Here is a 14,320-nt window from a genome sequence, read left to right on the forward strand (position 1 = left end):
GTCTGGATCCCTTAACATCTCTGATCTCATCTCCAACTACTTTCCCTTCCCTTCACTCCACTCCACTCCAGACACACCAGCCTCCATGCTGTTCGCCATCATACCAAGGCAACACAAGCCTCAGAGCCTTTACACCTGCTATTCCCTGTGTCCTGATCACTCAGGACACTCTTCTCCTAGTTGTCTGTATTGCTTGCTCCTTCATGTCCTTCAGTTTTTGTTCAGATGTCCCTTTCTTAGTGAGACCTTCCTTGACCACTTTTTCTAAAACTGCAAGTCCTAGAGCACAGCATTTTCTATCAGCCTACCAGGCTTTTTCTCCATAACACATGTCATTAATACAACTGAAGTTTTATTCATCTTGCTCACTGTCCATCTCACCCAATCACCAAAATGCAAGCTCCCAGCAAGGAGGAAAGTTTACATATATACGACCGTATTCACTGTAATGTGACATCTAACATGGGCGCTGGTGTACACATAAGGGATTAATAACTATGTGATGAATAAACTATAAGAGTTCTAAAAAAATAGCATGATACAATCTGTATTCTCAGGGGGATAAAAATTTATGGAAATGGAAGGGAAAAACTAGAAGATTTTGGGGAGTCAATAAACACCTACTTATTTCTCCTTCCTTTTAGGGGGTAATCTGTATGCACAGTCTTTGGGGATGATAAATCCAGGTGACTGCCCTTCTACTCAGGCAGTTGAGAAGGGCAGATCCTGCCACTCACTGCCCTGGTGTGGCTGGGCTTAGCCCATCACACAGTTTTTCTCTATTTGCATCTGAGCAACTGCCACAGTACAGAAGAGGCAGTTGGAGTTCATTCAACTCAGCCTGGCTTGCCTGTCAGACCTCTCCTGCGAGGGGACCACTCATCAGATTTCTCATCCCTCATCCATGTGATATTCCCAGGGTGCCCACCCATTTCCAACCCTGGTTCTCCATACTGTGGTAAACCCAGTGGGCTACCCATAGCCTCTGTCAACTTTCTCTTTCAATCAGGTTGCCCAAATCCATTTCTTAGGCTTTTACCCAAAGAATCCTAACTAATACAGCATGAAAAAGAAAATAATTCAGAGGGCTATCTATTAAGTGACAAATAAGTTCCCCTCTTTGGCTCAGGGGAGAATGCAAATCACATGGGCTTCATGTAAGACATGCAACAGTCTACTCTTTGGATAAACAGGATCTGGATGGGAGTTCCATCGTGGCTCAGTGGTAATGAACCCAACTAGTATCCATGAGGATGTGGGTTAGTTTATCCCTGACCTCGCTCAGTGGGTTAAGGACCCAGCACTTCTGCAAGCTGTGGCGTAGGTCACAAATGGGATTCAGATCCCATATTGCTGTGGCTGTGGTATAAGCTGGCAGCTACAGCTCAAATTCAACCCCTAGCCTAGGAACCTCCACATACTATGAGTGTGGGCTTAAAAAAAAAAAAAACCCACCACCAACAAAACAAGATCTGGATGGGTAGGCAAATGTGAGGCTAAGGCAAAGGAAACAAAAACAATGTTTTAAAAACTCCTACAATGACCCAGGCACTCTGCAAAACACCTTACTCAAGAAGGCACTACTGTACTGGCACAGAAACAGACATACAGGTCAAGAGAACAGAATGAGAGCCAAGAAATAAACCCAAACACCTACAGTCAATTAATCTTTGACAAAGGGGGCGTGAATATAAAATGGGGAAAGGACAGTCTCTTCCGCAACTGGTGCTGGGAAAACTGGACAGATGCGTGTAAATCAACGAAACCAGAACACACCCTCACACTATGCACAAAAATAAACCAAAATAGCTTAAAGACTTAAAACCAAGACAAGACACTACCAAACTCCTAGATGAGAACACAAGCAAAACATTCTCTGACATCAACTGTACAAATGTTTTCTTAGGTCAGTCTCCCAAGTCAACAGAAATAAGAATAGAAATAAACCAATGGGACCTAATCAAACTGACAAACTTTTGCACAGCAAAGAAAACCAAAAAAAAAAAAATGGAAAAGAACCTATGGGATGGGAGAAAATTGTTGCAACAATGCAACCTACAAGGGCTTAATCTCCAAAATATACAAACCCATATAACTCAAAAACAACAAAAAAATCCAGTTAAAAATTAGGCAGAAGACCTAAATAGACTTTTCTCCAAAGAAGACACACAGATGACCAGCAAGCACATGAAAAAATGTTCAACATCACTAGTTATTAGAGGAATGCAAATTAATATCATCTCACACCAGTCAGAATGGCCATCATTAATAAATCTACAAATAACAAATGCTAGAGAAGGTGGCAGGGGGAAAGGAAACCCTCCTACACTGCTGGTGGGATATAAATTGGTACAACCACTATGGAAAACCGTATGTAGGTTTCTCAGAAACTAAATATAAAACTACTATATGATCCAGCAGTTCTATTCTGGTCATTTACCCAGACAAAACAATAATTCAAAAAGATAACATGCACTCCTGTGCTCACAGCAGCACTATTCACAATAGCCAAGACTTAGAAACAACCTAAATGTCCATCAACAGATGAATGGATAAAGAAGATGTGTTATGTAATATACAAAGGAATACTACTCAGCTATAAAAAAAATAATGCCATTTGCAGCAACATGGATGCAACTAGAGATTCCCATACTAAGTGAAGTAAGTTGTAAAGAGAAAGTCAAATATCATATGATATTATATGCGGAATCCAGAATATGGCACAAATGAACCTATCTATACAACAGGAACAGACATGTAGTTGCCAAGGGGGTGGGGGGAGGGAGTGGGGTGGACTGAGAATTTGGGGTTAGTAGATGCAAATTATTACATTTAGAATGGATAGACAACAAGGTCCTACTGTATAGCACAGGGAACTGTGTCCAATTTCTTGGGACAGAACATAATGGTGATGATATGAGAAAAAGAATGTATATATATATATCTACGACTGGGTCACTTTGCTGTACAGCAGAAATTAGCACAGCATTGTAAATAACGTATACTTAAAAAAAACAATTTTAAAAGTTAGGAAAATAAAGCCATTACAATCACCAAAAAATAAAAGAAAAAATGAAAAGAAATGTAACTAATTTAAAAAATAAATAGGAGTTCCCATCATGGCTCAACAGTAACAAACCCCACTAGTATCCATGAGGACTCAGGTTAAGGATCTGGCGTTGCTGTGGCTGTTGTATAGGTCGGCATCTTCAACTCTGATCAACCCCTAGCCTGAGAACTTCCACATGCCATCGGTGCGACCCTAAAAAGACCCTAACAAAAATACATATATTATTTAAAAGGTCAATAAAAAAATAAATAAACCCTAATTCAAATTGATTTAAGAAAAAAGAATACACTACTAGTAAGAAAGTGGTAGAGCTTAGATTGGAGGCAAGACCCAAGTGTGGTTTTAAATGGATATAAGATTAAGCGACTAACAGAAGACCCACTTAATTAGAGGGGAGCAGAAAAATATTTGAGATTAAGTATGAGGTAGTAAATGGTAGAGCATCTAAATTTAAATCTTCAGTCTATGACTATTCATCTCTGAATATGACTCAGGAATAAAAGTGAGGCTAAGACTTACATTTGAACATAAATCTGAGTAACAGTGAATGAGTTCTCTAAAATAATAATGTGTACATGCATACTAAAAAATTCATACTAATGGCACCATCTCCTATATATATTTAAATTATTCTTTTCACACACTTTTTTTTTTTTGAGCTCCATCAAACCCCAATGACTCATCAGGTGTTGCATTGAGGTATTTAACATAAAGAATAATTATATTCTGCCTTTCATTTCTCAATTACTTAAAAAAATTACACACACATAGAGACTGGTTACCATAAGTTACATCTTCTACTTGCATTACTCTTCCAATTCCTCAATACTCTTTTTTTTTTTTTGTCTTTTTGGGGCTGCACCTGTGGCATATGGAAGTTCCCAGGCTAGGGTTCGAATCAGAGCTGTAGCTGCCAGACTACACCACAGCCACAGCAATGCCAGATCTGAGCCACATCTTTGACCTCAGGACAGCTCAGGGCAATGCCGGATCCTTAACCCACTTGGCGAGGTCAAGGGATCAACCCTGTGTCCTCATGGATGCTAGTCAGATTCATTTCCACTGAGCCACAATGGGAACTCCAATACTTTTTTTTAAAAAAATGACTCACTCCCCTCCCCCATACGCTTCCTATGGGCTTAGTTCTAGTGTTCACAAATAAATGGAGAAAATAAACTGGAAAGTATTTTGAAAAAAAGTATTTTACTTGGTTAGAAGCGTCAGTCCCAGGCAATCAATCTGCAAAAGAGTCTAAAAGCCAGCTGCTTATGCAAAAGCTTAAATATTTATTGAGCTTAAGTGTTTAAAGAATTAGCAGAAAATGAACCCTTAATTCAATAAATAAGAGGTGATGAAATGGGTCTAGGAAAGAAAACAATGACTGAAGTCTTGTTTCCTCTACCTTCTTTATAAGATATGTTATCTCTAAGACCATGTAGCCTGAAATGGCCCAATGAATTTGTCTCCAATGTGATGAGATAAAATGGGCTCAGCACATCTTGAGAGGCACATGGCTTTGACCTGGCAGTTGGCTAGCTGAAATCATTAAGGAGCAGATCTGTACAAATTCTCAAGTACAAAGCACAGGGAAAACCACTGCTGGCTGAACATCCCTGACTAAAGCAGAGGCTCCAACTTTAGCAACGTGAAATGTTTGCCTCTGTGGATACTTTGTCCATGTTTCTGAGAAACCAGAATGAGGTGGTGTGTAAAAGGGTCAAGTGTCCTCAGTTCTTTGTGGACTGGGGGATCAGGTTCAAGAGACATTTTTTTTACTCACTGCTAGTTATCCCTAACAGATGTTTCAAAGAAACTATTGGTCTTGCTTCCTTGCCAACAGGCTCCAACACCTGCCTCTACCCATCATTTAGCAAAGACAAAATCTCATCATAGATTGTACAGAAAGTTTTCCTGCACTGAGAAAAAAATGAGTTAGAATCTTAGAGGGCCCCTGGGCACCCTGAAATACATGATGACATGATTCTCCTGAAAAGGTCATCTGTGTTCTTTCATAAGAGCTGGCATCCTTCGGAATAGATCTTGGAAACTTACACAGGATCAGGGGAGGATGGATTTTCCTATCTTCCCCAGCCTTTACTCTCCAAGCTGCATAATAGCACGATGGTTAAGCACAGGGGTCGCTAAGGCTGGTAGGTCTCAATTCAAATCTTGGTTCCAACATCAGAACAGATTTTAGGATTGTCAACTTACCAATTATATTACTTGCCATATGAAAAAAAAATAGTGCCTATTACATTTTAACTTTCCAATAAACATTAGCAACACTGTCATTAAAATTCAGGTATACATGCTTCAGGGGATAAAAGAAGACTTATTGAGGTGTTCCCATAATGGTACAGTGAGTTAAGAACCCAATACTGTCTCTGTGAGGATGAGAGTTTGACCCTTGGCCTTGATCAGTGGGCTAAGAATCTGGAGTTGCCTCAAGCTATGGTGTAGGTCACAGATGAGGCTCAGATCTGGTGTTGCTGTGGCTGTGGTATAGGCCAGCAGCTACAGCTCCAATTCGATCCCAGGAACTTCCATATGCCACAGGAGTGGCTGTAAAAAGAAAAAGAAAAGAAAAAAAAAAAAAGGACTCATTGAATTTTAGGAATTTAGTCCCACTCCATTATTCCACTGATAAGGAAGTTGTAGCTCAGAGAAGTGAAGTGACTTGCTCAAGAGGTCACAGTTAAGTGACTTCATGGCAAAGACAGCCATGCAAAACCCATGCTTCTCTACACCCAGGCCAGTGGTATTCACTGCAGCACAATTTGATGAAGCTAGGCTCACTGATCTTACTAACTACTTAGTATTTATTAAGTATTTATTCAACATTTTCTACAATCAGATTTTACACACTCTTTCCTTTCTGCCTTTATTACCAAACTCAGGAGCCCAGGGCCCTCAAATTGTGTTTTCTCCCTTTTCCAAACCAGCAAATCATTTTTAGAGAGGTGAGAAGAATTGAGTCTAGTACCTGCACAGGTCCTATCACATAGTAGGCCTACAGGAAATACTGAGTGATTTAACTTACAAAACCACCTGTCCAAAAACAAAGGAATCAATCTGAAATACTAGCAAATCTCCTCCAGCAGGGAGCTGATGGAGAAAACATTTTTTGAAGAGATCCCTCTCCAGGTACCTCTGAAATACACAACGCATGCTCAGAAGGCCTAATTCAAAACACTGACCTTAGAGAAAGCTACTCAATGTGGACTATGGGATGTTCACAGCAACCTCAAGGATAAGTCACCCATGGCAGCTTGGCAAAGTCTTAAAGGCCACAGTGTTTTCTACTAAAGTACTTTTATCAATAACCACAGGGTCTTTATACAGTTTCAAATATCAGTTCAAAACGGCCTATTTAGCCAGGTTACAGTGCATCATAAAAGGCACTGTAACAAAATAAGTTGTAGACACATTAAAAATGTACTATATACATGTTAAACTCTTAGTGAGAGGCAAGTCTATTTTAGTCACTGAGATATGGGTCTAGCCTACTTTCCACAAGGGACAGGTTTTTGTATAATATTTTTAAGAGCCTCTTATCCTCATTGGAAAGCAACAACAACAAAAGTCAACTTTCCAAAAGAAAATCCAGATTTCTGTGCTCAAAATGTTTACATAAGCTAAAAGTAAAGCCATGGTGCAGTCACCAATAAATACAAGTCAAATTTATCTTAGGATAAAGATATCATAGGATTGAAATAAAATGTGAGAAACATTATCTCAGCAGCCAGGTCACAACCGATGATAAGAAAAGAGGCTTTATGTGAAATCTTTGCCTGAGCAAGAAGGATGACCTAAGAGCCCTGGCAGACAGACTGGAGCACCCATGTGATGTTCACTATGGCCTAGAAGCAGCCCCAGAACCAGCCCCAGAACCGTTCATCTGTCATAAGGGCTGACGGTCTGGGGAGGCCAACTGCTCTGCTGTTATCCCAAGTAAAGGGAAAGGCATTTGCGGATTAGGTAGAGCAATCTGTTTGGGTCTTACTCAGTTAATACACTGAAACACTCAAGTAGAAAAATAAACCAGGAGTTCCTGTCATGGCTCAGCAGTAATGAACCCAACTAGTATCCATGAGGACGCAGGTTCGATCCCTGGCCTCGCTCAACGGGTTAAGGATCCGGCATTGCCATGAGCTGTGGTATAGGTCGCAGATGTAGCTTGGATCTGGCGTTGCTGTTGCTGTGGCATTAGCCAAGGGCTACAACTGATTTGACCCCTAGCCTGGGAACATTCATATGCCCTTAAAAAAAAAAAAGAGAGAGAGAGAGAGAAAGAAAAAGAAAGCAAACTCCTCAACTGTCTGATTTCCAAAGTGCACTAAAAATACCATTCATCTTAGGCAAGTACAGAGCCATCCCTAATGAATCCCCCATTTCCCCACCTCACAGACATCTTAACCACTGCCATTTAGAAAAGAAAAGTAGAGAAAGATGGTTTCCACACATCATCTGGTGCCCTTTGCATATTCTCTAGTCTAACAATAACCTCTACTGCCTCAGAAATGTGGTTGACAAGTGAAAGCAGCAGCCACCAGTCTGGCAATGAGAAACCATCTCTCATTTGGAAAGCACTTTATGGTTTACAAAGTGCTGTCATATAGATACACACACACACACACACACACACTTTCACATAAGCCCCAATACAGGAATGTGCGATTGACAGAATTACTACTGCTTTTTATAGACAAGACCTGTGTTCAAACAAATTAATAGACTTGTCCAAGATGATATCATTACTGAGTAGAAGAGCCAAGACTTAAATAGCATTATCTCTCTCTACCATAGTAGGGCATCTTACACAAATTCCAAAACCCATGGAAAATATGCCGGAGTGACATAATTTTACATGGATGATGTATCACTGAAACCTATGGCAGCAACTTCACAGAGGATTAAGTCTTGGCAGACATTAAGCCAAAAAAGAATTGCATAGTTTTTTGATGTGGCTTGCTATACTTTAAATTGACTCTCCCCAAGCTGTTTTAATCAAGCATAATTCTACACGCACAACTTGAATATTAAGTGATTACCTTGTACTGATTTCTTCTCTGAAGTCCACCCAGGAGTAATAAAAGATACCATCTTCAATAAGAAAAATAATGATTTTTACTTACACTATGAAAAAATCTAATGACAGGACTCCTGTGAGTGATTTACCCACATACTGTGCTGTGTTAAGGGAGGACAGAGTCAGTTTCAAACTTTTCCACTATAACTGGGATAATCTTAGAACAAAATTAACAATCTTTATATGCAAGTGGAAAGGGACTAAATTCCATAAAGCAGCTACTGCATGCTATATATATAAAACCATCAGCACAAAATATCGCCATATATCTCTCCAGAAATCCCCAAATAACTTTATGGGGTAGGGTTGAATACTTAATGAATGTATGAGGAAATCAAGAATCAAGAGAGATTTAAAAAGCTGTAAGCAGGAGTTCCCATTGCAGCTCAGTGGGTTAGGGACCCAAACATTGTCTCACTGAGGTTGCAGGTTCAATTCCTGGCCTCCCTCAGTGGGTTAAGGATCAGACATTGTGACAAGTCTAGGTTGCAGATGTGGCTTGGATCCAGTGTTGCTGTGGTGTAGGCCTCAGCTACAGCTCTGATTCAACCCCTAGCCCAGGAACTTCCATATGCCACAAGTCCAGCTATAAAAAAATATATAAACAAATAAACACATAAGTAATTAACTAAAAATTAAAAAAAGTAGTAAGCAGCAGAGTTTTGTTTCAAATCAAGGCCTTTTACACCAAAGAACTTGATTTTAATCACTACATTACAATATTTTTACTCAGCTTTTCCAGCTACTAAATTAAATAAAGATATATGTTTTTTCCCATGTGGATTATCTGCCAGCAGAGTACTCTGTGAGGGTACTTTGTCATAAGTAAAGAACAAAGCTTAAGTTAAGGATCTAGTTTGCTACGTTATGTTAGATTACGTGTGTGTATTTCTCCTTCCACCTTTCACTCTTGCCTGATTCCTGTGTAACTCTTAGCAATGGGGTACTGGTGTCCCCATTATCTTTACAGTCCATCATGTAAAATTATAAATAAGATGGTACTACATGGGCTGTCATTTTCCCAACCTTGAAAAGTATGAAACTAAAAACCTAAAAGAACTGAGACTCATAAGTGCAAATGTTAGTCATTTTGAACATTGTTTCTCTGAAAATCTCTTTCCTCCACATACAGGCAAAATCACTTAAAAGACTTTTTACGCTTTTTAGGAAAGCGAGGAAATACTAGAGAATGAGAAAGCACTAGCAGGTCTCCAGGGCCATGATCCTCTTTGCCTAAGTCACTAACACCAAGCAAAGAGGAATGAGCTTATCAATCATTAGACACAAGTTCCTAAGGGTGAGAAGCCAAATGCTCCCATAATTGTCCTCTCCAACTGGAGAAAATATTGAAGGAAAGAGGAATGAGGGAAACATTAAACAATTATAAGATTTATACAAAATGCCAAGAGGAATACTAATAAGGAAATGATCTGGGGGACATTAGACATCCTCACTTGCCAAGCCCAGAGAGACCACAGACCCTGCTCTGAATATGAATGCCCAGCACCCCCTAGTGGCTGGTGTATATTTATTAAAAAATATTTTTTAATCAACCACATATCAAAACTTGTTCATGGAAATAAGACTCTGGATACAACTTACTTCTTTCCACTTGAAATGTTTTGAGAGAGCACTTCTCTCTGTCCCACATCACTAGAAACCTTCAGGTTCTCCAGGACAGATACAGGTTAGAAATACCTCAACTATGTTTTACTTATCATAAGGCAAGAAGCACCGGATCAAAGGGCTTTGTATGATTTTTTCCTGGGACCTCACCAGCTCTGGAGCTTCTGCTGCCGTCCTATGCATCTTAAATAGGTGGGTTTCATACCTGTTTTAGCACCTCCAAACACCAGAATCCAAACCATAGAGCAACTAATGCTAAAACATCTTTGTTATCTGAAATAATCTGATAGAATGAGATGTGCCTATTTATTTCAAATATTACCATTTAATTTGTCCCAAGTTAGTTATCTGTGAATATAATTCCTTTCACTTAGTAAGTTAATTATTTGTTGAGCTCACCCTATGTGCCAGGCTTTATTCTAGGCATAGCCATAGACAAAACAGAAAACAAAAATCCTTACTTTCACTGAGCTTATATCTCAGAAGGAGAAACAATGACATGTTTAAAATATATAGTTTGTTGGATCATATAAATGCTAAGGAAAAATCAATAAGGGGAGGATAGATATAAACTGTTATAGAGGGTTTTTTTTAAATAGGTTTAGATAGAAAGACCAGGAAGAACATATAAATATAGTTTGTTGGATCATATAAATGCTAAGGAAAAATCAATAAGGGGAGGAGAGATATAAACTGTTATAGAGGGTTTTTTTTTTAAATAGGTTTAGATAGAAAGACCAGGAAGAACATTAATGAAAAAAGATTTTGAATTAAGTGAGCTGTGCATATGATGGAAAACTATCCAGAGGCAGAACAGAAAGTGCAAAGACCCTAAAGCAAGAACATAACTGAGTAGGTTCAATGATCATCAAAAGGGTTTGTGTGGCCGAAGTGGGCTGCATGAGAGGGCAAGAAGTAGAGTTCAAAACAGAACACTTAAGAAAGTTTTGTCATGCAAGGGCCTCATAAGGACTTTGGCTTTCACTGAAACAGAAAGCTGTCACAAGATTTTCAGCAAAGGAGTGATATGATCTGACAATGTCTTACAAGATCACTCTGACTTTTGTACTGGGAATAGACTTTGAAAGTGGGAATGGGGAGGGGGCAGAGCATAAGCGGAAAAACCCATGAGGGGTCTTTGACAGTAAGAGATGCTAGTGGCTTGCACAAGGATAGTCACAGTGGAGTGACTGGAATTATGAATGTATTTTGAAGGTAGACCAAATACATGTGGGATATAAGAAAGAGTGGAGTGAAGGATGACACCAAGGTTTCAGCCTGAATAACAAAGACGAGAGCTGGCATTAACTGAGATGGGGAAGAAGACTGCGGGAAGAATTAGTTTGTGGGAAATATCAGTAGCTCAAATTTTGGTCATCTTAATTTTGGGATATCTATAGAGATGTAAGTGAAAATAATCAGACCCACTACTAAAAGACCAATGCATTGCATTTACAATCCAAGTACAGTGTAAGGTAAAGAAACATGGCACCGAAGGAAAACATTCATCCCCAAGACTTCTACAGGCAATGCTGGTTCAGCACCATGGATAGTACCTGATGCCATGGTGGGGCCAAACACCTTTGGGCAGAGGGAAGAGCAAGTGAGAGAACAGGAGAGAAGAAAGGGAGGAGATGGAGGTGGGGGGAAGAAGTTAATCATCGTGCATTCCTAAAGTAGTTTGGTAGAACTCATTGCATCCCTGCTAATGGATATCACTGGTTTTTCTATAGACATTGTATTAGTTGCATCCATCCTTCCATTCAATCATTATATCATGCTGAATGAATAAGGTCTACCAGTCTTCTGTGACAAATCATCATTAGAATCACCATTTTCCCATATCTTTCCTTTCAAATGCCACTTCAGACTTTTTTTCATCTTTAAACACATTTCATAAAATCTGCTCATGTATTTTCCAACAGTGCCTTCTGTCATTTTTCATATTCCAATTCAAGTTTTCACTACTATTACACTGTCTTTCACTTGAAAACATTACTCCTTTTCAACTAATCTATGTTCATCATACAATCACAAATCAATGGCGCAACTAACTTGCCCATCAAAGGAAGGCTGGGTTAAGGATGATTCTGTTTCTCTGCCTAACAATCGGGTTGGTCTGAATTCTTCAGTGGTGCACACTCTCTCGCTGGTTGATTTTGGTAGCAGGTTCCATGATAATATTGTATAATTTAAACTTTTAATTAAATAGCTAACATAGTATAAACAGTAACACATAAATGTTCCCGGGAAACATCCGAACATGTCTGGTCAACAGGCTGGGCATAATCAAAAGCCCAAAATCATATCAATCCCTTTCGAAAAGCTGAAAACAAGGCAGGTATATTTTGGATCACTTATCAAAATGGCATTAGTGTGAACTATATGGAAATATGTTCATGTCAGTAAGTAAAGTGTTTCCAATTTTTCACACTGGGCTGGGGGGGTTGTGCACACTGGTTGTTTAATTCCATATTGAAAAGGTCCAGTAGGGACCTTCGCATGTGAGGTCTAGCTTTCTTTACTAAAGAATCTCTCCCTACCTCAACTATGTTTTATTTATCATAAATAGGCTACTTGGTTCCTTAAAAAATTTTATCTGGCTAACTGTATACGGCAGCATGGTACCAAAATGGTTAAACTTCAGCCCAGCCTCCCTACCTATGTTATGACCTTGGGCACAGTAAACATCTCTTAGCCTCAGCTTACACATAAAATGCAAAGACAGTTCAGCGTAGCTGGAGGATTAAATGAGGTCAGGTACACAGAGTCTAGTATTGCCAGGCCCATGGGGCACTCAATAAATAGCAGCTCTCCAGATAATCAAATAAGTTAGTATTTATCTGTTTTCCTAAACAGCTGACTATTCAGTAGATGAGGAAACTACTAATTTTCACTTTTAAGCCAATAATGGCTATTACCTGATTCTTAAAGATTTTGGATTCTGTGTATGAAAATGTAGACAGCTGGGACATCTTCCTTCCTGTGTCACTAATTGATGGAACAATTATTTTGATTCCCAAACAAAAAGATAATTTATGATGAGAATAAACATGAGAAAGCTCCACACTTTATAACAAATAGGTTTGATTTCATACAGTTTTTCAACAGAAGTCTATGGACAATTTACACAAAAATACTTTACTCCTTTCTAGATATTAAAAGTCCTTTCAGAAAGGAGTATTAATCAAGCATGTTAAAAAAGAAAATCAGAATATGAGTTTAACGTTCATAATATAGCTTCTTTGTCTCTGAATCCATTTAATCTGTAAAATTAAAGCAATCTCTGGCATGAGGGTTTCTATGACAACTCAGTTTTCTGATCTGCAATGCCATTTCCACTGTGAAGTAAACATTCCGAGCTTTGTGTACTTCATTGATAAGATCTTCCCCACTGGCTACCAATGCTGCTTTAGGCATCACATACTTGGATGTTCTAGACAACTAATTCATCCCCATCTGTGTCCAATTGGCATTATCCAGCGTCACATTTCTGTAGAATAAGAGACTCTCTCCCAAACAGTTAATGGGGCATTGTACTCTGAGATCAGAAGTCATTTTTGTGCCTGAGGAAATGCGTTCTTTAGAACATCTGTAAATCTACAAATAAATTTATTTTAAACTAAATGTAAAGAATGTTTGGCTGGAAGTTTTTTGAAATCTGGGATGCTGTCTTTTTTTCTTTAATTCTCATTCCTCATAAAATTTCCTAATCTTGAAAAGGAATTTTTAAAAGCTTCATTCATTCATTCAACAAGCATTTATTAAGCCTTTACTCTGTAGTACGGGGTCCATTTGGCATTGGGGGATTGAGACTTGGAGGAGAGAATGACATAACTAATTTGCATGACAGCCAGTCTACCACCAGATCTCCCTGCCCCAACTCAGTGCTCTTTCCAGAGCTTATAATCGCCCACAAAGCTGCAAAAGCTCCCAATTGTGAAAAACAATTTTTTTTTCTTGGTTCAAGAAAAAAATCTTGGTTTAATTTTTATGTTTAATTTTTATGTTGATGCCATTTTTCAGTTACTCATCTGCCTACTCATACCCACCAAATTCAAGTAATATTAAAGATGGCTATCTTTTAATGGCACTCTTTATAAATAATTTTGTTTTTTGGTTTTGTTTTGCTTTTTAGGTTCACACCATGGTATGTGGAAATTCCCAGGCTAGGAGTCAAATCAGAGCTGTAGCCAGAGCAACGCCAGATCTGAGTTGTATCTGTGACCCACACCACAGCTCAGAGCAACGCCAGATCCCCTCATAGATACTATTTGGGTTCGTTTCTGCTGCACCACAATGGAAACTTCCCATAAATAAGTTTTACACCATTTTCCCCCCATTGTTAAACTGGCCAGTTACTGTACGAAAAACATCTCTGCTATACGCAAATTATTTTAATACAACACGTCTATGTAAACTTTAATTGCCTGCCATTTCATCAAATACACAATGTGGGTGTACAATAATAGCTTGTTCTCCAAATAGATTTTGTTGCACTGCCTACCTGCAGAGTCATCACAAACTACAGAACA

At 38.9% G+C, this 14,320-nt stretch overlaps 1 protein-coding gene across 3 annotated transcripts in view; it reads right to left on the reverse strand.

The window, feature by feature from the left end:
- ANO4 (anoctamin 4) overlaps window positions 1-14,320 on the reverse strand; it is a 354,946-nt gene that overhangs the window by 309,499 nt on the left and 31,127 nt on the right. The gene's annotated exons all lie outside the window — the stretch shown is intronic.

This window comes from Phacochoerus africanus, chromosome 7 (genome assembly GCF_016906955.1).
Source record: "Phacochoerus africanus isolate WHEZ1 chromosome 7, ROS_Pafr_v1, whole genome shotgun sequence".
Taxonomy (NCBI): Eukaryota; Metazoa; Chordata; class Mammalia; order Artiodactyla; family Suidae; genus Phacochoerus; species Phacochoerus africanus.